At 44.4% G+C, this 16,659-nt stretch overlaps 1 protein-coding gene across 1 annotated transcript in view; it reads left to right on the top strand.

Moving 5' to 3' along the window:
- The first annotated feature begins 279 nt into the window (after positions 1-279).
- RANGAP1 (Ran GTPase activating protein 1) overlaps positions 280-16,659 on the top strand; it is a 430,024-nt gene continuing 413,644 nt past the window's right edge. Inside the window, exon 1 of the mRNA XM_078683025.1 lies at positions 280-418. The gene's annotated coding sequence lies outside the window, so the exon portion shown is untranslated. The remainder of the gene's footprint in view (positions 419-16,659) is intronic.

Here is a 16,659-nt window from a genome sequence, read left to right as displayed (position 1 = left end):
TTGTGGGTGGTTTAAAGCGCGCAGGTCGTTGATCGTCCTCTTTCTATGACCGGTGTTTATTTACAACTACGTAGCAGGAGTTGCGGGAGCGCGCCAACGCTCCCATCCTTTTGATAGCTCAGTGTGCCGTCAGGCCTTAACACGTCCCGTGGTGCCTTGCGCGGCCATTAACCTTTTGCGCATGGCCTTTTGGAAGTCGTAGTTCTCAAAGCCCTATCTTGGTGTCTGACGGACAGGATCTGTACCAGCAGAGGAAACTACAATCCCCATCGTCCAGAAGTAGGCGGGCCGCGCTCACCACTGCCGGGTTTGAAACGGTTGTTCTTCGCCATCTCTGAGCGGCAGCAGTGCTAGTCGTGTAGTGTGAGCCAGGGACGTGGGGAACTTCAGAAAGCAATCTGTCATCGCCCGACGCACGGTAAGGAGGCTGGGGTGGAAGAGAATAAGCTCGGTTTGATGGGATCCAACAATGTCAGAGAATAAAATGGGTGCGAGACATGACCAGAAACCCAGGAGGGCGGAAATGTGGCGCGCCTGACAGTGCGGACTATGACTCAAACAGATCTATAACAAGCATTGAAAATGCAATAGGTCTCACCTTTGATTAAGTTGAAGCCATTTGCTTTGCTAATGGTATTGTATAGCAACGCAAATGGCTTTAACTTAATGAAAGGTCAGACCTATTGCATTTTTGTTATTTACGTTGTTAGCGTAGAGCTCACGCGACAGTCGAGTCGTCATTATTATTTACGCTTTCCACATAGAACTCCTGTCTCAAAAAGGCAGCATGCTGCTGGGGTGCTCTCAGCGTAGTGCTCACGCCCCAAGAAGCAGCAGGCAGCCAGGCTGTTATTATCATTTATGCTTTCAGCATAGATTGCAGGTCCCAGAAAGTAGAAGATGGCCGGTTTGTTATTAAAAGTGGAACCTTGTGGTCGCTAATATTTTGCGCGTTGCTTTTAGTGAGACAGATTAGCAGAGCCGCACTGTTCAAGGTTTCCAGACTCTTTTCGAATCCAGGCGCTGTAGAACTGTTTTTGTTTTTCCCTCATCTCACCAAAGACGTTGGCAGATTTAACAAGCCAACTGATTTGTTGTCGGTGCCCTTCGGCTAACTGCGTTTGTCTAGGCCAGCATGTCCTTCCTCATGTGGTTGAGGTCTGGTGTAATCATAGGACCCAGGGGGAAGTGCAACATTTAACAAGTTATCAATCACAGGCACCGTCCCCAGCTTAATAATGTGTTGGTTTTCCTCTCGAACGTCTTGCTCTAAACGTGCCATGCTCAGCGCAGCTTTAAGCCAACCTTCTTTGCCTCTGCCTATAAACTGGTTCAGTTTATAGTTTTGCATTTAAAGGTCTAGGGCCCCGGCGCAGGTATCATTAGTGCAGCAGGTGCAGTGGTTCCAAAGTTTACGACTGTGAGAAGCTCTCTTCACCACGATGATGGCTGTTGTGTGCCACAGAGCAATGGGTAGATGAGCCATTATTCTTGCATGACTTGAGAGCCCACAGTAAACTTGTTAAGTCACTGTTCGGTTCCCCTTACTTACACACTTTAATGAACATGTTAAAAAAAAGTAGCTCTGAAACCTGAAGAGCCTGTAAACTTCACAGGGTAAAACTTTGGTTCTGCCCTTTGCTGTCAATCAGGCTCCAAGACATCAAATTAGTGTATACGCTAGCCACTGTGTTTGTTTGTACAATAAAAGGCATGCCTTGGGAGGAGGAGGCGGTTCGGGGGGGGTACGAACATTTTCCAAAACAAATGATTCCGTTTACCTTTTTTCTTTTTTTTTTAAAGTATTTTATAGAAAGTTTCCATTGATTTAACCAAACAAACTCAAGCACATAAAAGGCAGAATGCACGCGACTACCTCTTCCCTTCTTCCTTGTCCCTGGCCCGAGAGCACCAGAGTCTCGCTGAGAAGCTCTGGGAAATGAAAACAGAGAGGGGTTGACATGCCAGAGGCACTTGATGTACAGCTGGGTCACCGAAGGTTGCCTCCAGAGTTCCGCTCGTTTTCTGACCTAAGGCGCGCTTCATTAACCAAGGCTTGAGACATAGCGTCTGTGTGTGTGCAGCAGAGAGGGAGCTCGTTAACCACGCAGGGAGCGAAAGATACGCATCTCTTAATAATGTTTGTGGCCAGTTCAGGTTAATAATAAAAAAAAAAAAAAAAATTATCTTACAGAAAAATAACATTTAACCTATTTTCTCCACCCCTTTGTGTCTGAACTTGCCATAGAAAGACCAAATAGGATGCAGCAGTCTGTCTCGCGCATCGTCTTTTCACCTATAGCTAATAGCACGGTTGCTACTTACAGGCCTCTGTAAGACAGCTTGACACAAAACAAGACAACCTGTTTTAATTTTGAACTCTTGGCGTTGATCCGCCAGAAAAATGCCGCCTGACTTGCTGAGTAACTGTAAATAAAATGAATGTCATTTGAGGCGAAAACTTGAACCACAGAAAAAGATCATTATCAGCAGTGAAGAACACGCTGGCGTTTTATTTCTTTTTTCCAGTCAATTGCGTTCTGAATTGGGTTAGCTTTTTGAGCATCAGTCAAGATGCAATTTAGCATAGTAAACGCTTATATTCATTCAGCTCGTCCAGCAGTGATGTAAAATAAAAGCGTTTCTGGTTGTCGGAGGCATTACATGCAAGGAAAAGCACTGCGTGCAAAGTTTATAATAGAACCATCTGAAAGAGACGGCTTTAAAAGCATTGCCTTTTGGCAGCTACCTGCCACCGCTTTGTTGCCGTAAACTGAAGTTGGGAAGTATGTTCGGCGCTTCGTGTTAATGAAATGTGGTAAATAAAAACAACCGAATGGCAACGTAAAAAGAAAACATTACTCAGTGCCATTTGTCTTGCTTGCCGTTGCCCACTGCTCTTCTTCATTCATCGCTGCTCCTGGGGTCTGCTGCTGAGCAGTGGGGGCGGAGAGGGCTGAGTCCGGGACGGAACAATGCTCAAAGGCATACAGGGCTGCTGTATGAAAGCGCAGAGTGGAGGTTTAAATATGCGTTCGGCGGCCGGGATGCACGCCTAGACGAGACCTAAAAAAAATGCAGGCTACAACATCTCTTGATACTAAAACAGAAACAAGGGAAGAGTGAGGCGAGTGATGGAATGGGGTTACAAGTAGAAAGACATTGGCGAGGAGAGGCAGGAGAGAAAGAAAACAAGACGGACGGACGGAAGAGAGGGGAGGGGGGAGGAGAAATGCGACACGGAGGAAAGGGGAGGGGGCGGAGCGGGTTAAATTATATGGAAATACCAGCATCAAAGAAAACAAGACGGAGGGGAGAGGGGAGGGGGTAGGAGAAATGCGACACGGCGGGAAGGGGCAGGCAGGATGACTCAGGGGAGGGGGCGGAGCGGGGCAGAGCGGCATGTGGGTGTGAACAAGCCGGGCCTTTGAAGTGAAGCTAAGCTTCACTTCAAAGGTGTCGGAGGAATGCGGGCGGCTGTGCACGCGCTTTTAAGCTCAATGCACATGCGCATTGAGCTTAAAAGTCACGGGCACTGCAAGGAATCGCCACGATTCCTTGCAAGTTAGATAAAGTCTGGATGAGCCCCTATAGTCTCGCTTGCTCGATGCGCATGCGCATCGACAGGCGAGACCTAAAAAGAAGTCAACCGTAGCCAGGAATTATGGAATAGGGAAGAGAAAATATGGATGATTGGTAACATATAGCAACACTTAGGCGTGGTAGCCCAAAACAAATATGCGAGACATGGGGGCAATGGCTGAAGGAAATTGGAAACGTACTAGAAAATATGTTTAGAAAATATGGAAATTTGGAAGCCTGGGTATTTGACGAGAAACAAGAAAGGGCGACCATGGGGATTATAGCAAGAGGAAACATGGCACTTAGGAAAGATATCATAAATAAGGTAACCTCTTGAAAGTGAGAATATGTAGAGCAAGTACACTGAGATTAACTAACGTTTGAAAATAAGTGGAAACAAAATATAGAACTAGCATTTGGAATGCAATCGGTCTAATTTTTTTGGAGTTAGAGCTATTGGCGTTGTAATGGAAAGGTTTTCTACTTATGTGAGGGAGTGCGAAAGTGACAGAAAGCAAGAGAGATGGTATATAGATATAGTTATTTGCGTAGATGAGTGAGAAGTAGAGTGAAGAGAGAGAATGAGAGCGAAAGAGTTCGAGAAAGGTAGAGAGACCGTGTTTAGAAGTAGGTGTTAACGTTGGCGAGAGAATTATCTGGTTGCGTGAAGAGAGAGTAATACGGCATAGAGAGAGAGAGAGATTGCGAGATGGTGTATGGAGCCGTAAGATGAGATATAACAGGAGCCAATAGAAGAGATGGATCTGGCAGACCACAAAGACACAGCCTGCCTCCTCTGCTGCAAAGTTAAACATAGTGTGTGCCCTCGTGCATCCTCTTCTCATCATTGCCCAACACCATTATCATTAACTAAGTGCCACTGTCCTTCATTGCATCAGCCCATTTTGATAGTTAATGCCCCAATGATTTAGCTCTTGAGGTACGGCCCGCTCAGGGGCTCGGTACTGTAATAGATCAATGTTATGAAACAGAAAGCTCTTTTAGTAATTATAAATTAAATCTAACATCTCGTTAAAAATTGATCCATTTGAAAGCACCATAAAACTGTTAAACGTTGAGTTGCATTGTAATGGATGCTGGTGGCAGGCGACACTTGTAAAAAGCATTGACAGGTCAAGCTGCTCTCAAAGCTAGTGATCGTATTCTTGTGTCGCCCTGTGTTGTCAATCCTTATAAATAAACTATTACAACCCTGGCAGAGTGGAAACTCATAATATGCTTGACAGGACCGTGGCAGCCCGCCAAGCATATTGCGCCTCTGACCGCCGCTCTAACATCAGGGAACAACCGTTTCCTGGCGGAACTGACGGTCCGAGGGCGGTCGACTGCCCAGGTCGTAATTGGGCTGTTGGACCGCCAATGCAGCGGTGGCTGGATCAGCCACCACTGCGCCACAACGAGTCTGGCTGTTCCTGGACCGCCAAACTTGTAATAGCGCCCCTAGTGTAGTCTGGCTTGTCAGATTTTGTACAGAGTAAAACAAAATGTTGGAAAGGGGTCAAAAAAATGTTTTAGCTCCCACAGGACATTTTCTTTCGCCTGCAGCCAAAATCTCTGGACACATCTGGCAGAGAAATAGAACTTTCTAAAGTGCGGCGTTCCTGCCTTTGCTATCAAAGTCAATGTATAGGGAAAAAAAAGTTGTGTGCCCGCCTTTTTCCCCTTTAATTAACTATTGTAGCGCTATCAGCACCCGCGCTTTAAATGTTTAAAATAAAGCGCAGTGTGCTGCCATTGCTATAAAACTAAATACACGGAAAAGAAATGTCAAGTCCGCCCGCCTTTTTATTTAATCACTTTTGTAGCAATAGCGGCATGCCGCGCTTTAGTTTTAGGTATTTAAAACTAAAGCGGGCGTTCCGCAATAGCTACAAAAGTCAATGCAGTGTCGTGCAATTCAGAAGCAGCGCCGGAAGGACAACAGCAATGACGGGAGGGAGGGGGTGCGAGCAAAGAAGCAACAGATGGCCACAGAGAGCCCCACCAAAATAAACAATTTGTGATGTCCGCTGATAGGGAACCAAGCCCACAAAGGCGGGACATATGGACATATTAACCAACCATAGTAAAGTCATTTTGAAAGGCAGGCCAACTAACCAACCATCTGCTGGGCGTGTTGAATGCCCTTATCCTCAATATAGAATGCCTCGAAGAGCCAGCGCAAGTGCTGCCTTGGTAAGACCTAAAATTGGAAAGCAGTTTACAAAGAGCAAAATATGGTGGGCTGTGAGGAATGGTAAGCATTTGTTGCCGCATGCCATAACTGATTAATTGGAGTGCTTTTAATGCTTTATTGCACCTTGACCATAATTAACCAATTACGCTTTTTTTTTCTTGTGGATAAATATTATGCAATGAGCTTTAAACATTTTAATGCGATGTCCTCCATCGTGTAAAAACATATGTATATTCAACCATCCTTCACCAAGGAATGACAAATATATTTTCTCCATATTTTTCTTCAAAACTAACATTTCTGAACATATTTAACAAGTCAGCCATTTCAGTGATGTATTTTTTTTTTGTCAGGTGCATGATTGCCAACATTCCATTAGCAGCGAGGGCTCCCTAAAACGATCCACAGTAAAATATTTTATCAAAAATTTCGGAGAGGTGGGGTTAAGGGTTATTTTGGCCCTTCGGCTCCTGCTCCCAGCCACGACACGATACACAAAGGATATTATTGAAGGCTTGTTACGGAATGGCTCACTGCCACTCTGTTATCTTTCACTGAATTCATAGTGTTTGTTTCTGTTCCTCAGAGATGTAATAAAGGTTCCTCTTGGCTAGAGCATGGTGCCCTCTTTGAGATCAATTAAGGCCCTCCAAAGGATCACCTCTCCACAATTTGAAGAGCTCTGATACAACTTAACAGACAACTGCCTACCATGCTACTAAATTAAACATTTCCTAGCTATCTTGAAGCAAGTCCGCTAAGGACATGGAGGCAAAGAGTATACTGAACTACCTTTACTTAAAACTCACAGCAGCAATAACAGTATAAACTACATTTTTCATTGGGAATGTGTGCAAATAACTGTGGACCACTTGACACAAGACGTAAACACTGGGCCAGTGGTATTGTTTTAGGTATTGCAGGCGCCAGTCAGAATATCACACTGATATAGAAAATTCAGTATTGAAAACGGTGATATAAGGTAAAGAGAACCACAACCCTCTTTAGGTTTGGCAAAGGCCAATACATACGCAAAAGAACTCCCTAGCACACGTAAAACATCAAGTATTTTTACAAGTTTCCGAGTTATACATTCATCATTTTTGCATTCAGAAATGACTTTTGTTCATAGGGTCCGTTCGTTTCTTATGAAGTTTATTCTTGGACTTTCACAGCCAACACGTGTTTCGTCGCATTGGGAATGTAACCCACGACTTTCTCAAGGCTCTTTCTTTGGTGATGCGGACGTATTTATTTTGCGGTGATAATTCCAACCCGCAGTGGGTTTCTGTTTAGGGACGATCTTAGATTCGTAAGTAGGTTTATAAAGAAGTCACGGTATGTTGCTTCCTAGTTCTGTTATTCCATTTGGATGGCTTTCGCCGTTCGATTGTTATATTTCCTCGTCCCCGGTCCTCCCGTAATACTCCGGTTTTTCGGTGTACTGACACTCTATATCCAAATGGAATAACAGAACTGATCCAAGATCGTCCCTAAACAGAAACCCACTGCGGGTTGGAATTATCACCGCAAAATAAATACGTCCGCATCACCAAAGAAAGAGCCTTGAGAAAGTCGTGGGTTACATTCCCAATGCGACGAAACACGTGTTGGCTGTGAAAGTCCAAGAATAAACTTCATAAGAAACGACCGGAGCCTATGAACAAAAGTCATTTCTGAATGCAAGAATGATGAATGTATAACTCGGAGACATTGTAAAAATACTTGACATTTTACGTGTGCTAGGGAGTTCTTTTGCACTTGACACAAGACCCCAGTAGTAATGTCTAAAACCTATGCAAGCTCCTCTTAGTATCTCTTCTTCTTTCTTTTCCACCATAGATCATTGTTCCCCCATAGATCATTGTCCTCCCCAAACTATGAATGAGAGGACCAAAGTTAAACACCCTTATTTATGCTTGCAGTACCATAATTGCAATTCCGTTATATATGTATATTTAATTTAATAAATATAAAAGTATAATTACTTTGGCTAGTCAAAGACGAGCAAAAGCATAAGGAAATAGAAACTGAATTTTTTACATTCATAAGTGGTACCGGTAATAGATCAGAGTTAATACCATAATTGCACCGGTCAGTACTCAGTGAGGGAAATACATGCCCAAGTGGGATAATCTTCAACTTTGTGTCCTTAACCAAATGTAATCTTTCCTTCACAATAGTTAGGCATTTTTAGGTCTCGCGACCTATCGATGCGCGCATGCGCATCGAGCGGAGCGAGAATTCAAGTGGCGCTCGTGAAACCACCAGCTTTTTCCTGGCGTTTTCATGCAGTTCATGTGAACCACGTGTTCAAACATGAACGCGCATCAGCCTCCCTCCATTTGCCGCACAGCACATCAAAGGGCTTCGCCCAGCGTGCGCTCTGCGACTTCTCGGCTTCTCCTCCCCTAATTACGCCGCACACAGCCTTCCTTGCATTTCTCCTCCCCCTCCCCAGCCAGCTTCCCCCAGGCCGTGTTCCCTCATCCCTCGCACCCCCTCGGCTCCCTTTCTCCGATTCCTCCCCATTTGTTCTTCCTTCCTCTACCTTTTCACATCCTCTCTTTGCCTGTCCTACTTCCTCTTCATACCGCTACACCTTCAGTATTTGCACAAACTGTGACTCCTCAAACGACCCACCACACCTGGCTGTGTGTGTTTTACTATGTCACCCTCAGATTTTTCACGATCACTCTCTGTCTATGCACGAATAAAATGCCTTTCTGGGCCAGTCCCATTAACTTCTTGCATGTGTATGCTGGCCCATTAATTACTGGAATCAACATAGCCTCTAACAGCCATGAGCCACGCACTCACCTGCTCTCTGCTGAACATTTCACCGCCAGAGAGGGACAGGCATGTAGAGAAATCGGAAAAACACCCGACAGGCTGGTGCTATTACTATCTTCATAGTAATAGCAGAAGGTTCCATCTTGCACCACACCTTGATTGTCGCCACAGTGGGATTGACATGAAACCCCGCCTGCATCTTCATAGTAATAGCAGAAGGTTCCATCTTGCACCACACCTGGATTGTCGCCACATTGGGACTTAAGTACTTACATATGCACATCCGAAACCTGAACTAAACACGAACCCATGAGGCAGCGCATACGTTGATTCGTCTCTTTCTCCAATATTGTGCTAAAGGTTTCTGATGTCACACTGAGTCCTTATCAAGAGCACTCATCTCTCCCTTGCGCCCTGTCTGCTGCAGCCACTGTGACCAACTCCAGCTCCCTGTTTACATACTGCGTGTCAGCGAAAATAGTCCTACCTCTCTGTCAAGCCCCGCCGCCAGCGTAATGATGTCCCCGGTTTCATTGTTGATGGTAAACATGTTGGACGACGGGGTGCTGGGGTTCTGGGACATGATTTTGTACCTCAGCATGCCATTTGGCTGTTTGGGGTCGTCGGCATCAATGGAAGTCACCGTCATCACGTAGGTTCCTAACATCAGAACAAATATCCGTGAGCCTTAAATCAACAGTTAACTCGCTTACCAGGGGCCGCTTAAGACACCCACTTCCTAAACACTTTTCACCTCCACGAGCCCCGGGGCCCACAACACAGCCAGGGCGGCGTAATCGATACCCCCGCAACACCGGCCACTTTAAGGTGCTTTATTTTGTTTTGTGCCTTAGCAAATAATGGAGTGTCAAGATGAAGACCCCCTCAGCAGCAACAATAATGACGTGTGTTGGCTTTTGGGCACACTGGAGGACGTTTGAGCGAGGTTGAAAAACAGGTCACAGGCAGCACGTGCATTAACATTGTTAGCACTCTTAAACAAGCATTGGCATTGCCAATAGGTCTCGCTTGTGGGACCTTATAAGTATTTAGTTTTGCAGCACAATATCCTTGTTGCATAATCGGATATTGTGCTGCAAAACTAAATACTTATAAGGTCCCACAAGCGAGACCTATTGGCAATGCCAATGCTTGTTTGTATTCTGTCAGGACCAGAGGCTCAGACTATGTGTATTCGAAGCTTACTTACCACCAATGTAGCCGTCTTTGATATTAGTTTAGAATAAAACTTCTGGCAGATGAATAGGAAGAACAGTCTGCTGTTTTCAAAATAGCCTCCAATGTAGCTCCATGCGTTGAAGCTTTGAAAGATGTGGCACGCCTGGTAGAATGAGCATAAAAATTGGGTCCAAATTACAAATGAGCAATTATGTATTTTTCATATTCCATATTTATTTTCAGGTAGTTAGCTTGAAGAGGTTTTATATCACCAAACATCAGACAATTCTTTTTGTCGTTACGCATGAAAGATTTAGTATTAAAAATGTTTATGAATTTCTCTAAATCAGCGCAACCCTGGTGTAGCAAATGCCAAATTGGGTTACATTTTGCAGAGAAACGCTGTTATTGAAATCATTATCAAGGTCTATAGAAAGTAAATTGTTAGTGAAAAGTGGAGGCATACCCTGATTAAGATGGCGATTGAGATTAAGGCAATTGAATCCACATGTGGACACAATAACATATGGACATGTGTATGTGTGGTTTGATAAATGTCTTCTGTAGCTTTATTGATGTATGTGTATATATATATATATATATATATATACACATATATATACAAAGTCCTGTGAGACTGGCTCACCGCGCGTGTCTCTCCTCCAGGTACAGATCTCTCAACACCAAAATTCAGTGAGATAAAGTGCTTTATTTTCTCCTCACCATCAGCATGACGCGTTTCGGCTGTGAAACCACAGCCTTGATCACATCATATATATATATATATATATTATAGTAAATTGAGGTAAGTTATGGTTAAACAATTACTGGAAAGTTTAGTTAATTTTGATTCTTAACCATAATGCCACCTTAACTGTAGTTGTTACAGGGAATTTCAGTATTTTTTAAAACGTGTTGAAAGTGTTCCAAATAAAAGAAAACGTTTACCATTAGCGTTTAATTTTTTTTGTGAAAAGTAAATTCTTCAGTGTATTTACTTTCCAAGGTCTTCTGCAGTGAGGGTTGGTCTTAGGGTCTGTGGCTTTCCAGGAACAGGCTTCCATGTTGCCAAAACCGTATTGTGTAATAGCAGGTGCACCAGAAATATTCCTGTTGCGCAAAGCTTGTTTGGTTCTGAGGGCCCCTATTAGACGATGGGGAAAATGTACCTTTGTCCAATGGGATGTTTTTGTTTATTTAAATTTTGGTCCCCAGATCAGTAGGTGGCCTGCAATATTAAATTAAGTCAAGGTATACAGGTATTTAACTATTCGAAGTTCCCTCGCTATTGTAGCGTAAACCTCTCTTAACTGCTACATGCATTTCAAATCACAAAAGACTATTTCTTGGTTCACACCAAGTTTTTTGTAATTTATTTTTGTTTTTACTGTATCGGAGAGTAGCAATTCTTCTAGGAGCTTGAATGGGAAACATGACTATTTTTTCAACCTTCTTTAACGTTTCTTCTTTGGCTCAGCGTGAAACTTGACATGTCGAAACACACTCACTTGCAATAATTGCTAAATGTCATGCAGTCATCAAATGCCATTAGAGATTAGCAAATTGAACCTTTTCAATGGAGGCTGGTCTTAACCATAACTATGCAGTTGCTATTGTTGACTGTTTGATTAAAATTAATCCGTTTTGATCTACTAATTTTATTACACTGTCCGCGCCCTCCCTCCCCCTAAACAACGATAAATGTTTTATAGAAAGTTTTAGTGTACTGGTTCCAAAACACTAATGCCACTTGTTATCAACTGTCTAAAGGAGAGAACTGTTTGTTTCTTCTGGAGATCTTTAACGACTGACACGCAGAATAATTCTTTGCCTAATTGGTTTCTGTAACTTCAGTCCCTTACTGCTTGCATGTGTGCTGTATCTGGGTTTGTGCAAGCAAAAAATAACTATCAACTAGAATTTGTTATTCTTAAAGTGCATGTACATTTATTACCTTCCGCTATAATACTGGACAAAATGAAAGAAAGGAAATATTGAAAACTAGCAGCCCGTCCCGACGTTGTCCGGGAGCAATCAGGCTTCTGGGCCCCCGCCCGCCCCGACGTTGTCTCAGGCTTCAGGGCCCCCGCCCACCCCAACGTCGTCCGTGGGTCCCCCGGAGCGCACCCGCCACTTTCAAGGCCCCCAATGAGCCGCACACGGGCCGCTTCACCTACATCAGCCGCCGCTCCTCACCGCCTGTCCGCCGCTCCTCACCGCCTGTCTGCCGCTCCTCACCGCTCCTGTCCGCCGCTCCTCCCCGCTCTCATGTCCGCCGCTCCTCCTCGCTCTCCTGTACGCCGCTCCTCCCCGCGCTCCTGATGTCAGCACGCACGTCGCGGCCGGCGCTACTTCCAAGGGACTACTTTTTTTTCAATCGTAAATATTTTAAAGAACGTATATTTTATTTTTTTATATAGCCTATGTCCATCTGCAGACCCTGACAATTACAACGATGTATCGGGTGTTTGGATTGGTGCTGTGGTTCCTGAGTTTACCCGCCTCAAAGGTTCAAAGTTTTCTCTTTATAACATCTTCGCACAGTGATGGATGCAGGACAGACGGCGTCGCTGGTATTATTAGATCTAAGCGCCGCCTTCGATACTGTCTCTCATTCCATCCTGTTGCATCGCCTGGAGGAGATTGGTGTGGGGGGGTCCGCCCTCCAGTGGTTTCAGTCCTTCCTCGATGGTCGTCTCTTCTGCGTCGCGATTCCGCCGTTCCAGTCCAGTTTCCATCCTCTGAAACAGGGAGTGCCGCAGGGATCCTCGCTGAGCCCCACGTTGTTCAATCTGTACGTGAGACCTCTAGCTGAGGTTGTCAGGCAGTGGGGTATGACAATGGTGTCGTATGCCGATGACACCCAGCTAGCGGTTACGATCAGCGGGGATGCGGACCAGGATGCCCCCAGGTTTCAGAGTGGACATAGAGCGGTGGCAAGCTGGATGAAGGCCAACTGCCTCCAGCTGAACGCGAAGAAAACCGAGATCATGATCGTCGGCAGAAGGGCAGATCTCTGGGGGGGACAGGTGGTGGCCTTCGGAGCTTGGGCCGGCCCCCCTTCCTGTGACTGAATTAAAAAACTTGGGAGTGTGGATGGATCCCACTCTCAGTTTTGTGGGGCACACGAAGAAAACAGCAGCATGCTGTTTTGGAATTCTCCGGGCTCTGCGACCAGTGCTGAAGTTTTTCGATTCTCACACGCGGCAGCTGGTAATCCAGGCGTCTGTTACATCGCGCCTGGATTACGCCAGCACTCTTCTGGTCGGTGCCAACTTGACCGAAGTCACCCGCCTCCAACGAGTGCAGAATGCGGCCGCTAGAGCTATCGTTGGTCTTCCTAGATCCTGCTCTGTTTCCGGCACTTTGAAAGCGCTGCACTGGCTGCCGGTCAGAGCGAGAATCCAGTTTAAAGTGTTGTGCCTGGCCTTTAAGATCCTAAAGGGCACGGCCCCTCAAGCTCTTACGGGTCTTCTGTCCTGGTATGTCCCCACTCGACATCTGAGATCCTTGGGCCAAGCTCTTACTATCACTCCGCGATACAAGCTTTGCCGTATCGGCGGTCGCTCCTTCCGGGTCAAAGCGGCCGAACTCTGGAATTCTCTTCCGGTGGAGATTCGGTTGCTGGAAGACCTCCTCTCCTTTCGCAAGGCGATAAAAACTTTTCTGTTTTAATCTTAGTTTCTACTTTTAGCTTTTGTGTTTCTTGTGGTTGTTGCGTGTTACCTTGACATGCGCCGGGACGCCCCTTGGCTGGGGCAGCTGTGCGCAATACAAATCCACGTAACATAAGATAACATAATAGTAGTATAGATGAAAAAGCTTTAGGTTTAAACAAGCATTTCCAACGCAATAGGTCTCGCATTAATTAAGTTTGAGCTATTGGCATTGCTAAATATTGCAACACCAATTGCAACAAAAGTCTATAAATTGTAGGCCAAAAAAATGTGTTTTTATTTTTTCTGCAATGGTGGCACGCTGCGCTTTAGATGAATATGTTTAAAAGTAAAGTGCGCCATACTGCGATTGCTACAATAGTTAATTGTGGATGCGTTAACAATTGATGTGTGCACTGATCGCTGGTGGTGTGTGTGCCTGTAGAAATTGTGCACTGATGGCTGGTGGTGTGTGTGTGCCTGGTGGAAGCGTGCACTGACGTGCTGGTGGTGTGTGTGCCTGGTGAAAGCGTGCACTGACGTCTGGTGGTGTGTGCCTGGTGAAAGCTTACACTGATGACTGATGGTGTCTGTGCCTGGTAAAAGTATGCATTGACGGTGTGGTTATGTGTGGTCGTGTGTGTGGCTGTGGATGCGTGTGTGGGACACGTGCATGTTTTGTCATGAAAAGGCGCATCAATGGCACTCGGTCTCTCTCCTATGCAACGCATGCCCACTGCGTAGGCGAGACCTAAAAAGGTGAACTGGAAGAATAAATGGTTCAAACTCATTCAATTAAATACATATATGATTGTGAGCAATACATATATATGTTCTAAATAATGAATATTCACTTTTACAATTAAAAGTTTGGCAGTAACTGGACTCACTAAAGCAGCTACATTGAATCGTTAGTCATGGGTAATCTCCAGTAAATATTAAAATGCAATTTACTACAACTCAATCCTTTGTAATATAGCATCAGTAAATTTCACAAACCACTTGTGAGTTGAGGGTCTTGCCCACCTAATCAAGACGTTACTACAAAAGCAGAGTTTTGTATTCCTCGTCTTGTGAAGGGAAATTGTAAATTCATTCTTCATTCGTTTTGAAGCTTGAGGAAACAATAAGTTACCCTTGTAAGAAGGTCTTTGGTGTTATTATAAAATGTACAGCAGCCTGCAAGGTTTGGGTGTATGCACACTTGGCATCGTTGCTCCTAAGAGAAAAGCCCAAAACCTTAATTCTAAAAACAAAAGATAAGAAGCAGGTCTAACGGATATCTCCACAGCTTACTGCAGAAGTAGGCGATTAGCCCTAGCTCAGTATGTTTTCTTTCAGCAACTAGTTAGTTCTACTCAGTGTGATTTGTCATTTACACCATGTGCCAATCCAATTTTTCATGCTGCATGCAAATCCAATGATGTTAGTATGTAACCTGAATAATCAGAGCAAGCTACATGGTTCACTTCCCAATATCTTTGAGAGTTTCCCTGGTTATGCCTCTTCAGCACAGCCCAAAGTGCACACAGATATGGCCCATTCTGCATCTAGGATTGGTTTTCCTACTGGGCCTGCAAGGTGAGTACATAATGTGTGTGCAAAACATATTTAAGAAGAAGCTTTCAGGTTTAGCGATGCTCGTTGATAATAATGACTACACTTTATGTTGAAACAGACCATGGTATCTGTAGGGTTGTAATTTCGCGAATGCTAGACTATTCATGCACCACTGCCCTGGGTTCATGACCTTTTTGCCAATTGTGTTTGTTGTTTTTATTTATTTTCACTGTGCATGTGAACAGCACTTTGTTAATGCTACATGTCAATACTAATTCCATTCAATATGATTAGGTCAGTTGCTTATTGTAATATTGATATCAAGCTCCACTCCTGCTTTAGAGATCTAAATCTATGGTTGACCAAAGCAGCCCATGAGTCTGCTACATAGAGGCTTGAGAAGAGAAGTGTGAGCACACAGACTGGTTTCAACCCTCTATAAATATTGTTCCTAGAGGATAAAGCAGAGGCACTCTTAAGCTTCTTTTGAACTGAGATTCTACTGCAGGGCTGCTGGGTAGCTTTTAACAGTATGGAATTCTTCAGTTATCAACTATATTTCACAAAAAGTTCCTATAAACTCCCACAAATGTTGTGTCAAAGTTCATGAAGCAAGCTTGTAAGAGTATGGATTTCCTTAGTTATTAAATGTATTTGACAAGTTACTATCAATTCCCACAAATGTTGTTTCAAAGTTCATGAAGCAAGCATATAGTAGTTCCCCGGCATTGGAATATTTGCCACCATAGGCAGTGCTAACATTTTGTCTGAAGTACCATCAAGGAAACCTATTTAAAGAATGGCAAAAGATTCTGCTGTGCAACCTAAGTTTGTGTTTCATGTAACACCTTCAACTCTGAGTAGTGCCATTGTTCAATAGTTTGATAGGTTTGTGTGGGAGGCTGTTTTATATAGCAGGCACAACATTGATTTTTGCCTGCTTCCCTCATGCATATTCATTGCCCATCCAGGTGTTTTTATAGCCGTCTCAGGTTGAGAATCCTGTTGCCGGGCCTGCTGGGTAACAGCGTGAATGGAGAATATACCGTGTGACACACACGGTCGCATCGTGTGAGTTGGCAGATCTGTGTAGTACTTGGGCTCTGGTATCCAGTGCTTTCCACCCGCACATAATAAAAGATGCTTTGGAGTTTTGAACTTGTCCTTTGGCGCTGTGAATTGACCAGCCTTAGGCACTATGCACACATCAACGCTCCTGGCTTTTATGCTATTACAACATAAATAGGGATATGTCGAAAGCTGTACTCCTGCGTATTTTCTTGGACACTTTCTGCAATGCTATCTCTACCTCTGAAAATGAAAGGTGTATGTAGCATGGAGGCGTAAACGCGCCTACTTAAATGGAATGTGAAGACAGGAATACATTCACACGTTTATTTTTTTCTCCTGCTCATGTTCACCCCGGAATCGTTTTTTTTTCTAACCAGCCAACACATTTTAACAGAAAGGGCCCGTATGCTGCCGGGTGCTCGTATTGCTGACTGATTAAGCAAGAAACTGAAATCTGTCTAGGGCTGAAAAATGCTACGTGTAGATTCTGGATACCCAGGAAGCATTCCCCTTGTGATGCGGTTGTTAGGGTGGTGAGCATCTCTCAATGCCGTATTTGCATGTACTTGTCCTCTTTGATGCAGGCGCCTTTGAGCACGGTGCTGAGTGCCTCTCAATGCC

The sequence above is a fragment of the Lissotriton helveticus genome, chromosome 1_1 (assembly GCF_964261635.1).
Source record: "Lissotriton helveticus chromosome 1_1, aLisHel1.1, whole genome shotgun sequence".
In the NCBI taxonomy this organism is placed as follows: domain Eukaryota; kingdom Metazoa; phylum Chordata; class Amphibia; order Caudata; family Salamandridae; genus Lissotriton; species Lissotriton helveticus.
Note: the sequence above shows the minus strand (reverse complement) of the source record. Positions and strands in the feature narration are given on the sequence as shown.